Genomic DNA, 16,276 nt, shown 5'->3' with positions numbered 1-16,276 from the left:
AAGATCATGACCATATGGTCGGGATCCACCCAGAAGCACCTTAATTGGCACCTGGCTCAGCCTCTCAGCTGAGCTACAGAGAGCCCAAGCCAGCTGCTCCCGCCCCCTCCAGAGCCCCTCCTCACTCATCCATGTCTTTATGAACCTTGCTTTGCACACTGGTCCAAATAATTTGGTGGAGGGGGATTATGATGTGGGGTTGTTTTTCAGGGGTTGGGCTTGGCCCCTTAGTTCCAGTGAAGGGAACTCTTAAGATGTCAGCATACCAAGACATTTTAGACAATTTCATGCTCCCATCTTTGTGGAAACAGTTTGCGGATGTCCCCTTTTATTTGTTCATTTCTTATTCCTTTTTATTTTATTTCTTTTTAGTTTATCTATTACTTGACTGATCGCTGCTGGTTATTTAACATCTCCATTTGTGAGGATATATACATAGTATTCCAGTGTTTCTTGCAATATATTTCCTCTCGAGCATGCATATCACCTGCATTTATTTGTTCATTTCTTATTCCTTTTTATTATATTTGTATTTCTTTTTAGTTTATCTATTAGTTGACTGATCACTGCTGGTTATTTAACATCTCCATTTGTGAGGCTATATACATAGTATTCCAGTGTTTCTTACAATATATTTCTATACTATTTTTTATATATATTTTTATATATATTTTTTAATTATTTATTTATTTATACATATTTTCTTATATTTCTTCCTCCACTTGTTTACTTACCCTTTTATCAATATTGTTTTCACCAATAGTGTATTTAGCATTATTCTGATGATTCATGTCCTTGTGAGAATGCCATACACCATTTCCTACTTCCTCCCGCCCTTGTCGCCGCCCACAGCTGGCCCAGAAAGTATAAATTATGCATGGGTATACCTGTAGCCATAGGTTGAAAAAGGAACCAATAGCAGTTCCGAAACACGTCCCTTTTTGATGACTACATCCGTTCCACGCTGGTTGCTGTCCCTCACTGCCGACGTCACTTCCGGGATCTTCGTTTTCCCTAGACTCGGATCCTGTGACTTCCTCCGGCATCTCCAGGATCTTCCAACATCTGCTGGCAACTTCATTGGAGTCCCTGCCGCTACTTACCCACAGTCCTGGGATTCTTACAACAAGCTGAGGACCCTCCTGATGCTGGATCGCTCTTACCATCATAATGTTATGCTTATTTTACTTTCTGATCTTGTAAGTGTTTTTAATGCCACTGGGGATATTAAATATTTTAATCTTCTGCACTTAGAGGCACCTTTTTTCCTGCTTGTGTTTTTTAGAGTTTGCTTCCACTTTCAAAGCTGCTGCCCTTAGTGTTGAAGAATCACCATTACCACCACCGGACCCCTGCTCTTATATAAACATTTCCTGCTTAGTCCTGTTGTCCAGAGCGCCCTCAATTTTACATTGTACCTTGATCCCAATACTTTTGGTAATATAGTGTATATACTGTATATATATACATACATATACAAATACTTAACATAGTAATTTATCAAATTGAAACAAACATTGACTATCTGAATGAATGGCAGTGGCAGAAAGAAGGTTTGAATCTAAAAAGCTGTAGAGGACCAAAACAATATTATAATAAAAAAACACTTAAAATACAACTCACTGTAGTAAGGAGAAACCTCTGTCAGGCATGTATTGCTGTTTCTGTAGCCATTGAGGATATTTTGCCCCTTACTTCCAGTGTAGTCACCAACACAGGAAGTGAGCAAAATCTTTTAACCACTTGCCGACCGCCTAACGCAGATATACTCCGGCAGAATGGCACGGGCAGGCAAAATTACGTACCTGGTACGTGATTGCTTGCCGCGGGATCAGACCCCCCCCCCGGTGCCCGAGGCGGTCAGCTTCTGTCTGGGAGCGTTCAGAGATGACGGGGAGGCCATCCATTTGTGGCCCCCCCCCTCGCGATCGCTCCCAGCCAGTGAGAATCTTCCCCTGCCTCTGTATAGTACACAGAGGCAGAGGAAATTATGTAATCTCTCCTCGGCTTGGTATTTTCCATTCCGGCGCAGAGGAGAGAAGACATCTGAGTGAGTTACACCAACACACACACAGTAGTACATGTCAGGCATACTTTACACCCCCCATCACCCCCCGATTACCCCCCGATCACCCCCTAATCACCCCTCCCCCCCCGTCACACTGACATCAAGCAGTTTTTTTTTTCTGATTACTGCATTGGTGTCAGTTTGTGACAGTTAGTGTGGTAGGGCAGTTAGTGTTAGCCCCCTTTAGGTCTAGGATACCCCCCTAACCCCCCCTAGTAAAGTTTTAACCCCTTGATTACCCCCACTAAGCATTTTTCTGATCGCTGTATTAGTGTCACTGGTGACGCTAGTTAGGGAGGTGAATATTTAGGTTCGTCGTCAGCGTTTTATAGCGTCAGGGACCCCCATATACTACCTAATAAATGTTTTAACCCCTTGATTGCCCCCTAGTTAACCCTTTCACCAGTGATCACTGTATAACTGTTACGGGTGACGCTGGTTAGTTAGTTTATTTTTTATAGTGTCAGGGCACCCGCCGTTTATTACCTAATAAAGGTTTAGCCCCCTGATTGCCCGGCGGTGATATGCGTCGCCCCAGGCAGCGTCAGGTTAACGTCAGCGCTAACACCCACGCACGCACCGTACACCTCCCTTAGTGGTATAGTATCTGAACGGATCAATATCTGATCCGATCAGATCTATACTAGCGTCCCCAGCAGTTTAGGGTTCCCAAAAACGCAGTGTTAGCGGGATCAGCCCAGATACCTGCTAGCACCTGCGTTTTGCCCCTCCTCCCGTCCCAGCCCAGCCCACCAAAGTGCAGTATCGATCGATCACTGACACTTACAAAACACTAAACGCATAACTGCAGCGTTCGCAGAGTCAGGCCTGATCCCTGCGATCGCTAACAGTTTTTTTGGTAGCATTTTGGTGAACTGGAAAGCGCCAGCGGCCTAGTACACCCTGGTCGTAGTGAAACCAGCACTGCAGTAACACTTGGTGACGTGGCGAGTCCCATAAGTGCAGTTCAAGCTGGTGAGGTGGCAAGCACAAGTAGTGTCCCGCTGCCACCAAGAAGAAGACAAACAGGCCCGTCGTGCCCATAATGGCCTTTCTGCTGCATTCGCCAATAATAATTGGGAACCCACCATTTCTGCAGCACCCATACTTCCCCCATTCACATGCCCAACCAAATGCAGTCGGCCGCATGAGAGGCATTTTCTTTATGTCCTCCCGAGTACCCCTACCCACCGAACCCCCCCCAAAAAGATGTTGTGTCTGCAGCAAGCGCGGATATAGGCGTGACACCCGCTATTATTGTCCCTCCTGTCCTGACAATCCTGGTCTTTGCATTGGTGAATGTTTTGAACGCTACCATACACTAGTTATTAGCGTAGGGTACAGCACTGCACAGACTAGTCACACTTTCACAGGGTCTCCCAAGATGCCATCGCATTTTCAGAGACCCAAACCTAGAACCGGTTACAGTTATAAAAGTTACAAAAAAAAGTGTAAAAAAAAACAAAAAAATATATATACAATAAAAAAAACAAAAATAGTTGTCGTTTTATTGTTCTCTCTCGCTCTATTCTCTCTCTATTGTTCTGCTGTTTTTTACTGTATTCTATTCTGCAATGTTTTATTGTTGTTATGTTTTATCATGTTTACTTTTCAGGTATGTAATTTTTTATGCTTTACTGTTTACTGTGTTTTATTGTTAACCTTTTTTTGTTTTCAGGTATGCCATTCACGATTTTGAGTGGTTATATCAGAATGATGCCTGCAGGTTTAGGTATCATCTTGGTATCATTCTTTTCAGCCAGCGGTCGGCTTTCATGTAAAAGCAATCCTAGCGGCTAATTAGCCTCTAGACTGCTTTTACAAGCAGTGGGAGGGAATGTCCCCCCCCCACCGTCTTCCATGTTTTTCTCTGGCTCTCCTGTCCTAACAGGGAACTTGAGAATGCAGCCGGTGATTCGGTCAGCTGACCATAGAGCTGATCAGAGACCAGAATGGCTCCAATCATCTCTATGGCCTAAGAAACCGGAAGCTACGAGCATTTCATGACTTAGATTTCGCCGGATATAAACAGCGCCATTGGGAAATTGGGAAAGCATTTTATCACACCGATCTTGGTGTGGTCAGATGCTTTGAGGGCAGAGGAGAGATCTAGGGTCTAATAGACCCCATTTTTAAAAAAAAAAAGAGTACCTGTCACTACCTATTGCTATCATAGGGGATATTTACATTCCCTGGCATAACAATAAAAATGATAACGCAAGCGGTGGTCTTGCGTCAAATGTAAACAGCAATTGCACCATGCATGTGAGGTATCACCGCGAAGGTCAGATCGAGGGCAGTAATTTTAGCAGTAGACCTCCTCTGTAAATCTAAAGTGGTAACCTGTAAAGGCTTTTAAAGGCTTTTAAAAATGTATGCAGTTTGTCGCCACTGCACGTTTGTGCGCAATTTTAAAGCATGTCATGTTTGGTATCCATGTACTCGGCCTAAGATCATCTTTTTTATTTCATCAAACATTTGGGCAATATAGTGTGTTTTAGTGCATTAAAATTAAAAAAAAAGTGTGTTTTTTCCAAAAAAAATGTGTTTGAAAAATCGCTGCGCAAATACTGTGTGAAAAAAAAATGAAACACCCACCATTTTAATCTGTAGGGCTTTGCTTTAAAAAAATATATAATCTTTGGGGGTTCAAAGTAATTTTCTTGCAAAAAAAATATATTTTTTCATGTAAACAAATAGTGTCAGAAAGGGCTTTGTCTTCAAGTGGTTAGAAGAGTGGGTTATGTGTGACATAAGCTTCTAAATGTTGTGCATAAAATGCCAGGACAGTTCAAACCCCCCCCAAATGACCCCATTTTGGAAAGTAGACACCCCAAGCTATTTGCTGAGAGATATAGTGAGTATTTTGCAGACCTCACTTTTTGTCACAAAGTTTTGAAAATTGAAAAAAGAAAAAAAAAAATCTTTTTCTTGTCTTTCTTTATTTTCAAAAAACAAATGAGAGCTGCAAAATACTCATCATGCCTCTCAGCAAATAGCTTGGGGTGTCTACTTTCCAAAATGGGGTCATTTGGGGGGGTTTTGTGCCATTTGGGCATTCCATGGCCTCCGAAACTGTGATAGGCAGTGAGGAGTGAAATCAAAAATTTACGCTCTTAGAAATCCTGAAGGCGGTGATTGGTTTTCAGGGCCCCGTACACGTGGTATCCCCATACTCAGGAGAAGTAGCTAAATGTATTTTGGGGTGCAATTCCACATATGCCCATGGCCTGTGTGAGCAATATATCATTTAGTGACAACTTTTTGTAAATTTTTTTGTCATTATTCAATCACTTGGGACAAAAAAAATTAACATTCAATGGGCTCAACATGCCTCTCAGCAACTTCCTTGGGGTGTCTACTTTCCAAAATGGGGTCATTTGGGGGGGTTTTGTACAGCCCTGCCATTTTAGCACCTCAAGAAATGACATAGGCAGTCATAAACTAAAAGCTGTGTAAATTCCAAAAAATGTACCCTAGTTTGTAGACGCTATAACGTTTGCGCAAACCAATAAATATACACTTATTGACATTTTTTTTTACCAAAGACATGTGGCCGAATACATTTTGGCCCAAATGTATGACTAAAATTGAGTTTATTGGATTTTTTGCATAACAAAAAGTAGAAAATATCATTTTTTTTCAAAATTTTCGGTCTTTTTCCGTTTATAGCGCAAAAAATAAAAACCGCAGAGGTGATCAAATACCATCAAAAGAAAGATCTATTTGTGGGAAGAAAAGGACGCAAATTTTGTTTGGGTACAGCATTGCATAACCGCGCAATTAGCAGTTAAAGCGACGCAGTGCCAAATTGTAAAAAGTGCTCCGGTCAGGAAGGGGGTAAATCCTTCCGGGGCTGAAGTGGTTAAAGCAGACTGGAGAAGGGCGAGGTTCCCTGTTAGAGGCCTAGAGGCAGAGGCGGCTCTTCAATTAGGCAAATTAGGTGGTCGCCTAAGGCCTCGGACTCACAGGGGCCTCGCAACTACCTAATTTGCCTAATTAAAGAGCTTGAGATGGGTAGAAATAGCAGCCCCCAGGTGGCTGGAGGACGGGGTGAGTAGCAGAGCTCCCGCCTCTACTGCACTAGCTGCTAAGTATCACATTCCCTGCCTGTGTGCTCGGCCGGTGATCACAGGCTCCTCTGGGTCGCTCTCTCCTTCCCCATGCAGCACCGCGTGGCCCAGAGTCATCCCCAGCCAGAGCTCCGCCCCCCTGAGTCGGCTGCATCCATTCAGGAGTACTGTACACTTCTCCCGTGCAAAGTTTAAGCACACAGGTGCAGCTGTATGAGAGCCCGAGGACACCGCAAGCTTGTCTGCCAGCCCCCCTTCTCCCATCATACACAGATCTTCCTCGCCTCAGAGATATGCTGATTGCCCTGTCTGTGCTGCTGGAGGAAGTCCAGGCAGCCATGAAGCGTGCCCTTGCAGACTTGCTCAAGGTGAGTGAGACTCCATATCCCCCACAGACAATTCTATACCCCACTCCATCCCCGCATCTCCCATGGGGACAGGGACCCCCATCTTAGCTAGGGACAGGGACCCCATATCACCGAGGGACAGAGACCCCATCTCACCTAGGGACAGGGACCCCCATATCACCTGGGGACAGGGACTCTCATCTCACCTAGGGACAGGGACCCCTTCTCGCCTGGGGAGAGGGACCCCATCATACCCGTGGACAGGGACCCCTATCTCACCTGGGGACAGGGACCCTATCTTACCTGGGGACAGGGACCCCCATCTCAGCTAGGGACAGGGACCCCCATCTTACCTGGGGACAGAGACACCCTTCTTCCCTGGGGACAGGGACCCTTCTCACCTAGGGACAGGGACCCCTTCTCCCCTGGGGACAGGGACCCCTTCTCCCCTAGGGACAGGGACCCCTTCTCCCCTAGGGACAGGGACCCCTTCTCAACTTCTCACCTAGGTACAGCATTGATAGAGACAGAACACTGACCCCCACTGAGAAAGAGGACACTGACTCCAGCACCAAGACAGAGTGCACTGAGAAAAAGTGCCCTGACACCAGCACTGAGAGCACACTCACGCCAGTGCTCAGAGAGTGCACTGACACCTGCATTGAGATAGAGGACACTGAAACCAGAACTTTAAGGCTGTTAATATATGCAATTTATGCAGTTCATTTTTATCGCTTGAATTATTTTTTCCATTAGGGGCATGAGTGGGGCCTCATGTCTAAGTTATGCCTAAGGCCTCACAAAGTCTAGAGCCGCCTCTGCCCAGAGGACAATGATGGGGTACGGGCGGGAGGCGTAGACTGCCAGGGAGCCAAAGGCAGGGGCAGAGCACCCCTGGATCAAGAAGGAGACCTGCATGGAAGGTACTGGGCATTATACTGATACACAGACCTACCTGCAGACACAGACTGGGATAGGGGGGCAGAGGAGGGACTGCAAATAGGGACAGAGAGGGCTAGGGGTCTCTCTCTCATCTCACCCAGGTCCCTAACCCGCTCTCTCTCAACCACCTTTTCTTTCAGCCCCCCTCTTTCTCAGCCTCCCTCTCTGTCTCTCAGCCCCCCTCTCTCTCACCCCATTCCTCTTTCTCACCCCCATCTCTCATTCCCCTCTCTCTCAACCCTCTCTCTCTCAGCCCCCCTCTCTCTCTCCCCCTCTGCCCCCCTCTTTCTCCAAGCCCCCCTCTCTCACTAATCCTCTCTCTCAGCCCCCCCTCTCTCTCACCCCCTCCCTCTCTCATCCCCTCTCTTTCTCAGCCCACTGTCTTTCCCCCCTCTCTCAGTCCCCCTCACTCTCTCACCCACTCTCTCTCAGCCTTCCTCTCTCTCTCTCTGACCCCCTCTCTCTCAGCACCCCTCTCTCTCTTTCTCTCTCACGCCCCTCTATGTCAGCCCCCTATCTATCCCTCTTTCTCAACCCCTCTCTCACTCAGCCCCCCCTCTCTCTCTCACCCCCCTCTCTCTCAGCCCCCCTCTCTTTGCCACCCTCTTTCTCAGCCCACTGTCTCTCACCCCCTCTCTCTCACCCCCTTCTCAGCACCCTCTCTCTCACCCTCCCTCTCTCGCTGCCCCTCTCTCAGTCCCCCTCACTCTCTCACCCACTCTCTCTCAGCACCCCCTCTTTCTCAGTCTTCCTCTCTCTCTCACCCCCTCTCTCTTAGCACCCCTCTCTCACTTTCTCTCTTGCTCTCACCCCCTCTCTCTCAGCCCCCTTCTCTCTCAGCCCCTCTCTTTTTCTATCGCCCCCTCATTCTCTCCCCTCTCTCTCACCCAGCTCCCTCTTTCTTCTTTCCTGTGAACTGGACTGGTTAACTCCTGGAGGGGGTTAAGGGGTTAATTAATTAACAATATTGTTAGTCAGTAAAGTGCAGTGAGAAGGGGTTAATGTTCTGCCACTGGTCACTGATGCATAAGTGACCAGTAGAGAGGAGCTTGGGTGTGTTCGGGATCATACCGGCCTAATCCTGCCAGAAAGCCGACACTCCACACGGCTAATCACAGGCAGTGAGACATTTCCCGATCTGTGCAGCTGTGGATTGGGAAATGTCTTACTGGCTGTGATTAGCGGTGTGCAGTGTCTGCTTCCTCTCGGGATTGGGCAGGTGGGATCCCGAACACACCCAAATACATTCCTAGTGACCAGTGACAGTTTTTTAACCCCTTTGTGCTGCATTAGTGTCATTGTTAATTAGCCCCTTCATGAAGGGGATAAAAACACTGCCAGTGGCCACTAATGCAGCACAATGTGTTTAATTAACTCCTCCAATACCCACCAATGGGGAGGGGTCAATGTAAAATTTCCAGTTTAAACCTAACTAGCCTTAACAATTCTCCCATCCCCCTCCTAATGCCTATGCTGGTTAACCTATGTAGAAAAGATGTATACACCTATTTTCAGGTTGCTCCAGTCGAAGCGCGCCACAAAATGTGTGTGTGTGGGTGTGGCTAAAATTGGTGTGGCCAAATGTCAGTGATTCTTCCCGATCTATAGCTTGTAGTGTGCCACCTTTCCCTCTTTGTATAGGCTAAAAAGAGCCTGGAGGTACACTCAAGAGATTGTGAAGTAAAATAAGCTCAATTGAGGCCGACAATTATAGCCCCCAGCATATGTCAGGGCCAGCAATAACCTCAAGTCAGTGGGTTGTAGTTAAGTATAAAAATTCAACAGCCACAAAGAAGCCAGACAACCATCTAAAAACTCAGTTACACATTGATAACAGGCCATGTAGTCGGGCACGTTGTCCCATACCCAAAAAAAACCACAAAATGTCCTAAAGGTAATTATCACCACAATATATGCCACAATAATTTAAAGAAAGTAGTAAAAGCATTAAAAGTATCAATAAATATATAAATTAAATATGTGCTAAAAACAATAAAAGTGTAATCTGTGCATGCATATAAAGTGCAATGTGCAACACAAGTGACCCCTATTAGAATTTCACATCAACAAAGTTCATTAGAATTATCTACACGCAGATTGAATCCTCTGCAAGCTATTAGCAGCTACTTCCGTACACCATCACCCACTGGGTAAAAACTCACCAGAGGTTAAGGTAAGGTAGTGCAGCATCATGTTATTTGGCACAGTGCATTTTTGAAAAGTAGTGCATGCACTATTTTTTGTGCAGTCTAGTGCAATTTGCAGCCATTCAAATAATAGGCTGCAAAATCGCAGCACACTGAATTACACAGAAACTTGGAGCAAGCTCCTTTGAAAACTGATTCACGTGCATTTTTCTTTTCAGAGGTGTTCGGCAGGTGGTGAGGAGGCGATATATTACTTCTTTACTGCCTGGTTTACACCTACAATGGTTGTACTTTCAAACTGCAATTGCATGCATTGCACGGCAGATATAGCTTTAAATCAGCCTTTTCACAACCTCTCAAACATTCTTTTTTTTTTTTTAACAAGAAAAATAGTTTATTCAATGTTTACAATACAAGCGATGCATATACACAGTTGTACACAGAAGTATTATCACATAAGTTGTCACAAAACAAGTGAGCGACATCTTGAACAGTATATAAAAAAAAAAAAAGTGCAGAGGTGTCTAGTTACATCACATTAGGAGATGAGATCAAAGACAATAGGTTCCAGGACTAATAGTTGAGAAGGTCTTGGAGAGAAAAAAAAAAAAAAGGGGGGGGGGAGAGAAGGGGGGGGGGGGGGGGGAGAGAGGGGGGGGGGGCGGGGAAGGACCACATCCATCTTGCTAGGTTCACAGTACTCAAAGCAGGGTTAAACAATCAGAAAATTAAAATAGTGGTAAACCATTATCGGGCGGGTCCAACAGCCTCATCGCGGTGGTCATCCTCCCCCAATGTACCCCACGCATCTATCCAACCCGACCATATCTTGTCAAATTTGGCAGGACAGTTTCGGTTAGTATAGGTAAGTTTATACAATGGTAGCACCGAGTTCAATTTAAGGTGCCATAAGGATACTGTGGGTGGGGCATTGTCCTTCCAGTGAAGAAATATCTCTCTACGAGCGTAAAATGTGGCATAATTTAAAAATAGTCTAGTGTATTTACCCCTTACCCTAGAGTCAAAGACATTGAGCAGCATCAATTTGGGGTCTGTGACCAGTTCTAGAGAGGTAACCCGTCTAAGGGTGTCAGCTATCCCAAGCCAGTAATCCCCAAGGCGAGGACAGGACCATATCATATGAAAGAACGCAGCAGAACTCTGACCACACCTAGGACAGGCCACGGGAGTGTTAGGATTCATAAGTGTCAATCGCTTTGGAGTATAATAGGCCCTGTGGAGGAACTTGACCTGCATAAAACGGTCTCTGGCCGAGATCATATTAGTGACAAAGGATGATACACAGGACTCCCATTCCTCCTCTGTCAGATCTGGGATATCTACTTTCCATCTATCATGAGTTTTTTCAAGTTTTTTCAATGGAGCTACGGACAGATGAAAATATAGGGAGGAGAGGGGTCTATCTATGACCCTAGCAGTGAGTAGTCCCTCCACAGAGTCTGATTTCAATATAATTTGAGCTGGGAACTGTTTCTTGTATGCATGCCGGAGTTGATAGTACCTAAACAGCATCCATCCCGGGAGTGAGTAGGCACTTTTGAGATCCGCAAAGGATCTCAGTTTACCCCCCACCACAATATGTTTCAGTTTTACTATGCCCTTCCCTGCCCAAACCTGGGGATCTGGAACAGTATTCAGGTGTGGTAAGTTGGGATTACCCCATAAAGGAATATGAGGAGAAAATGTCTCGGGAGAGGCAAAGCGGGCCCTGGCCTTATGCCATACAGTAATGGTTGTACGCATCAAGTCCGTGATGCCGGGGTGAGACCTCACCCCCCTAAACACCACACTGCCGAGAGAGGAGTATGAACCCATTATGGCTGCCTCCAAGGTTACCGCCGGGTTGTCCTGTAGCTGTGAGAACCACCATCCGACCGTCACCAGAACGGCCGCCCAGAAATAGATCTGAAAATCTGGTAGGGACAGGCCGCCCCGGGTGACGGGCAGCTGGAGGGTAGTAATGGCCAGTCGCGGGGATCCGCCATTCCAAACAAAGGACGAAATTATACTTTTCACTCTTGCAAAGAATGAGGCCGGAGGGATTAAAGGGGCATTACGAAAGAGGTAAAGGAACTTGGGGAGATAAACCATTTTAATTAAATTTACCCTACCCACGGGTGATAGGGGAAGAGTCCTCCAAGCTGTACATTTTTGTGAAAAATTTTTAAGAAGTGGTTGAAGGTTCAGCTCATAATATGAGGACAATGGAGTCCCAACCCTCACACCCAGGTATTTGAACTCTGATGTCCAGTTTCTCTCAAACATTCTTAGATCACTTTTTAGAGGAACGGTTGTGCCTGTTCCACTTGTAAAACACCCCTTAGCTGCATTTGGCTGTGGTACCCTTAGGGCTTCTTTATACATGAGATTTGGGTTGGTAAAACCTGGTGGTCGAGTCACACTTTTACCTTCCCCCCTGTAGAGGCAGCAGCCAAAGGTGTACACATGCCATCTTGTGCCCATATAGCTGGTATTGTGCATCTATATGAGCTCAATAGCATCTTTATGCTATTGTGCCTATATAGCTGCTATTGTGCCCACATAGCTTTTACTATGCCCTATTATGCCCACTGACCTTAACTTCTTGCAGCACTTCCAGCTGTTGTGGATTCCGCTACCAAGAATGAGAGGCGGAGTGCTATTGGTATCACTCCACCTGAACTATGGATAAGGAATTGGCTCATGAGGCAGGCTTGATGTCCCCACGGCCATCTGCACCCTCCAGCCCTGCTTCTCTTGTTCTGTGGCCGGCTGCCGCCTTTATCCACAATCAGTAACAGAAGGTCGGCAAGCCTAGGACCAATCTACCAGTCACCTGGATGCGATCGACTGGTAGATCGTGGTCCATGGGTTGCCAACCTGGGCTCCAGTGGCGGTGCGTCCATTAGGGGTGCTCGGCACCGCTCCCCCCTGTGTACTATGCATAGATTCATGCATTGCATGAATCTATCCACGGCCGCTGTAGCCACCTCCTATTCAGGCTTCCGGGCCCTTTCCAGGCACCTGAATTACAGCGGCGGGGGGGTTTTAAGCACCCGATTAGAGCCATAGGCGCTAACAGGCTTCAAAAAAAGCGCACTGCAAGCGCAAATCTCAGCCAATCAGGAGGCCCAGATGTAATACCAGGCACCTGATTGGCTGAAGCCAGAGGCGATCCCATTGGCGCCAAGGGATACAGGAAGAAGACACGCATGGAGGAGTCGGAGGACAAAGCATCCATCGCCGTGCTACCGTCCCACAGCTCGCCGCCTGACACGCCACCATGATGGGGTAAGTGCTGGGCAGACAGCGGGCAGGTGGGCACAGCGGCCGCATATTATGGACACAAAGGCTGCAATTGATGGAGCACAGTTGGCTGCATTTGCTGTGATTATAGGGGGTGTGGGGAATGCATGGAGTGTGCTGGGAGTGTATGAGGAATGTATGGAGTGTGCTGTGAATATAGGGGGTGTGGGGAATGCATTGAGTGTGTTGTGAGTATAGGGGGTGTATGAGGAATTCATGGAGTGTGCTGTGCGTATAGGGGGTGTATGAGGAATGCATGGAGTGTGCTGTGCATATAGGGGGTGTATGAGGAATGCATGGAGTGTGCTGTGCGTATAGGGGGTGTGTAAGGAATGCATGGAGTGTGCTGTGAGTATAGGGGGTGTATGAGGAATGCATGGAGTGTGCTGTGAGTATATGGGGTGTGGGGAATGCATGGAGTGTGCTGTGAGTATAGGGGGTGTATGAGGAATGCATGGAGTGTGCTGTGAGTATAGGGGGTGTGGGGAATGCATGCAGTGTGCTGTGAGTATAGTGGTGTATGAGGAATGCATGGAGTGTGCTGGGAGTGTATGAGGAATGCATGGAGTGTGCTGTGAGTATAGGGGGTCTGGGGAATTCATGGAGTGTGCTGTGAGTATAGGGAGTGTATGAGGAATGCATGGAGTGTGCTGTGAGTATAGGGAGTGTATGAGGAATGCATGGAGTGTGCTGTGAGTATAGGGGGCGTAGGAGGAATGCATGGAGTGTACTGTGAGTATAGGGGGTGTGGGGAATGCATGGAGTGTGCTGTGAGTATAGGGGGTGTACGAGGAATGCATGGAGTGTGCTGTGAGTATAGGGGGTTGGGGAATGCATGGAGTGCGCTGTGAGTATAGGGGGTTGGGGAATGCATGGAGTGTGCTGTGAGTATAGGGAGTGTATGAGGAATGCACGGAGTGTGCTGTGAGTATAAGGAGTGTATTAGGAATGCATGGAGTGTGCTGTGCATATAGGGGGTGTGGGAAATGCATGGAGTGTGCTGTGAGTATAGGGGGTGTATGAGGAATGCATGGAGTGTGCTGTGAGTATAGGGGGTGTAGGAGAAATGAATAGAGTGTGCTGTGAGTATAGGGGGTGATAAGGTTGGAAATAATGGATTAGAGTTCTACTTAAGTTGTTTTTCATTTCTCTGCATTATGTGTACATGTCAGCATATGTTGCAAGACTAGCTTGAGGTTTTCCCCTATATGGGTGTCCAGCACATGTATGTTGAAATATACTGCTTGTTACCTTATATGGAAATTTTGCTGAAACATATGTTTGTGTAACCAGCCCTATAAAAGCTTCAATAAAGAAGGGCAGCTACAGACAGTACGGGACCTTTTAATGCTCGGAACTGATATACAGATACTCTTGATTCTGTGTCTTACTTTTTTAAGAGCTAAGATTTGGCAAAGCAATATAAACTAGAGAGCAATTGAGTTGAGAATTGCACTTAACAATTCTGGCGCCCAAAAACAGGGACTCACCGATGATACTACAAGAGGTGGATGAATGAGACTGATGGAACAAAAGGAACAGGCATTCCGGGAACCACAGATTGAAAACCTGGCCAGGTAAGAAAAAGCTTTATTTTTCTTATGTTCTGTGCTCCCCTGATTTGTGCCTATCCATTCTGTCAGTTACGGTTCTCCTGGTTTTAAAACACCAGCCTCTGTAGTGGTGAGTCTAGAATTACTGCATATTTTGATTTATATTGCTGGAATTATTTATTGTTTGTTGTCAGTCTGTCTTGTTGAGAAAGTGAATGAGCCTTGTCAAGGATGGTGTGAGTTAGAAGGGGATTGCCGAACTAAGCAAAGGAATGCGCCCTTCCGGGGGGTCTGACGCTTATGCTTAACCTCACATCTAACTCATAAACCATAGGCGGGTTGAGAGTATAAGCCCTGTCTGCTCCATAAAGCAGGGATAAGAGTGTATGAGAGGGATCCCAGATACGGGGGGAATAAGGTCTCCATAAGCCCGGAGATCTAGTCGGATACCTGGCCACTTAAAGGAATGCTTGTATATGTTGTAGCTGTCAGTCTGGTCATAATATTTGTTAGTTGGCTAGCATATAAAGTAATTCGATTTCAGAAATCTCATCCCGGAGAGGTTTTTAGTATTCTGGCATCCTAGAAGGAAGGCAATGAGGAACTAGTGTAGCTTTTTCAGTATTTTGTATTGTACACTAAGTGTCCCACACGCTACCTAGGCACGGACTGTCAGAATGGGCCAGCAGAACACGAAACCCCGTCAGGGAATTGTGGCGCATTATACGGTGCCACAGATAATTAAAAACATCTATGGGAAAGATGAAGCGCGGGACTTAAAGGATGTCCTTCGTAAATTTAAGGTGAAAGGAGCAGCGGGTTTAGACCCGGATGTATGGAGTGAAATAAAAAGGGACAGACAAGGAGAGGTGTTAGAGAAGCAATGGATGTGTCAGGTTCAATGCTTAATTAAGGTCTCAAATAGAGTGAAAGAAGAGAGGTGGAAATATAATCCAGATTGTGATGGTTGGGATATGAAAGATAGAAGAACAAAAAATGTTGAGGCTCTGATTGACCCCAGCTCAGTCATCCCACCCCCATATACTGACATAGAACGTAAATCACACAAGATATATCCTGTACTTAAGGGGAGAATGGGTACCACCAGATTCCTGTGTGTTGTTACAATATGTGGATGATTTATTGTTATGCTGCCCTGACAAGGAAACTTGTTTGGCCACCACCCTTAATTTGTTGGGATTTTTGGCAGAAAAAGGTTGCAAGGTTAATAAGAAAAAGTTGCAAGTGTGTCAGAAAAAAGTTATCTTTTTGGGACATTGTATATCACAGGGTACAAGACATCTCACTGAGGAGAGGGTTCAAGTGATAAAGAGAATGTTACCCCCACGGAATTTCAAACAATTGCGTATGTTTTTAGGTATTGTGTCATATTGTAGACAATGGATACCACACGCTAGCGCTTTGATGCAGCCATTATACGATTGTTTGAAAATTGTACCGTATATGCTTACAGAAGTAGCTTATGAGTCATTTGTCACTTTGAAAAGGTTATTGATTTCTGCACCAGGCTATCGGTATTCCAGATTATACTAAGACATTTCATCTGTACATTGCTGAGATCACTGGACACGCCACAGGTGTTTTGACACAGGCACATGTAAAACAAAGACCCGTCACTTACTTTTCAGCAGCATTAGATCCAGTGTCCAGAGGTTCACCGTCCTGTGTACGGGCGGTAGCAGCGGTGTCGATAATCCTAGATAAGTCATCAGAGATTGTTCCAGACAATCCAGTTGTAGTGCACACCACACATGACATACATGCAATCTTGTCTCAAGTTCAGCCCAAACACATTTCAATGGCTAGGCAACTAAGGTTA

This window comes from Aquarana catesbeiana, linkage group LG05, assembly GCF_042186555.1.
Source record: "Aquarana catesbeiana isolate 2022-GZ linkage group LG05, ASM4218655v1, whole genome shotgun sequence".
Classification (NCBI taxonomy): domain Eukaryota; kingdom Metazoa; phylum Chordata; class Amphibia; order Anura; family Ranidae; genus Aquarana; species Aquarana catesbeiana.
The sequence above is the reverse complement of the archived record's forward strand: the minus strand, read 5'-3'. Positions refer to the sequence as shown.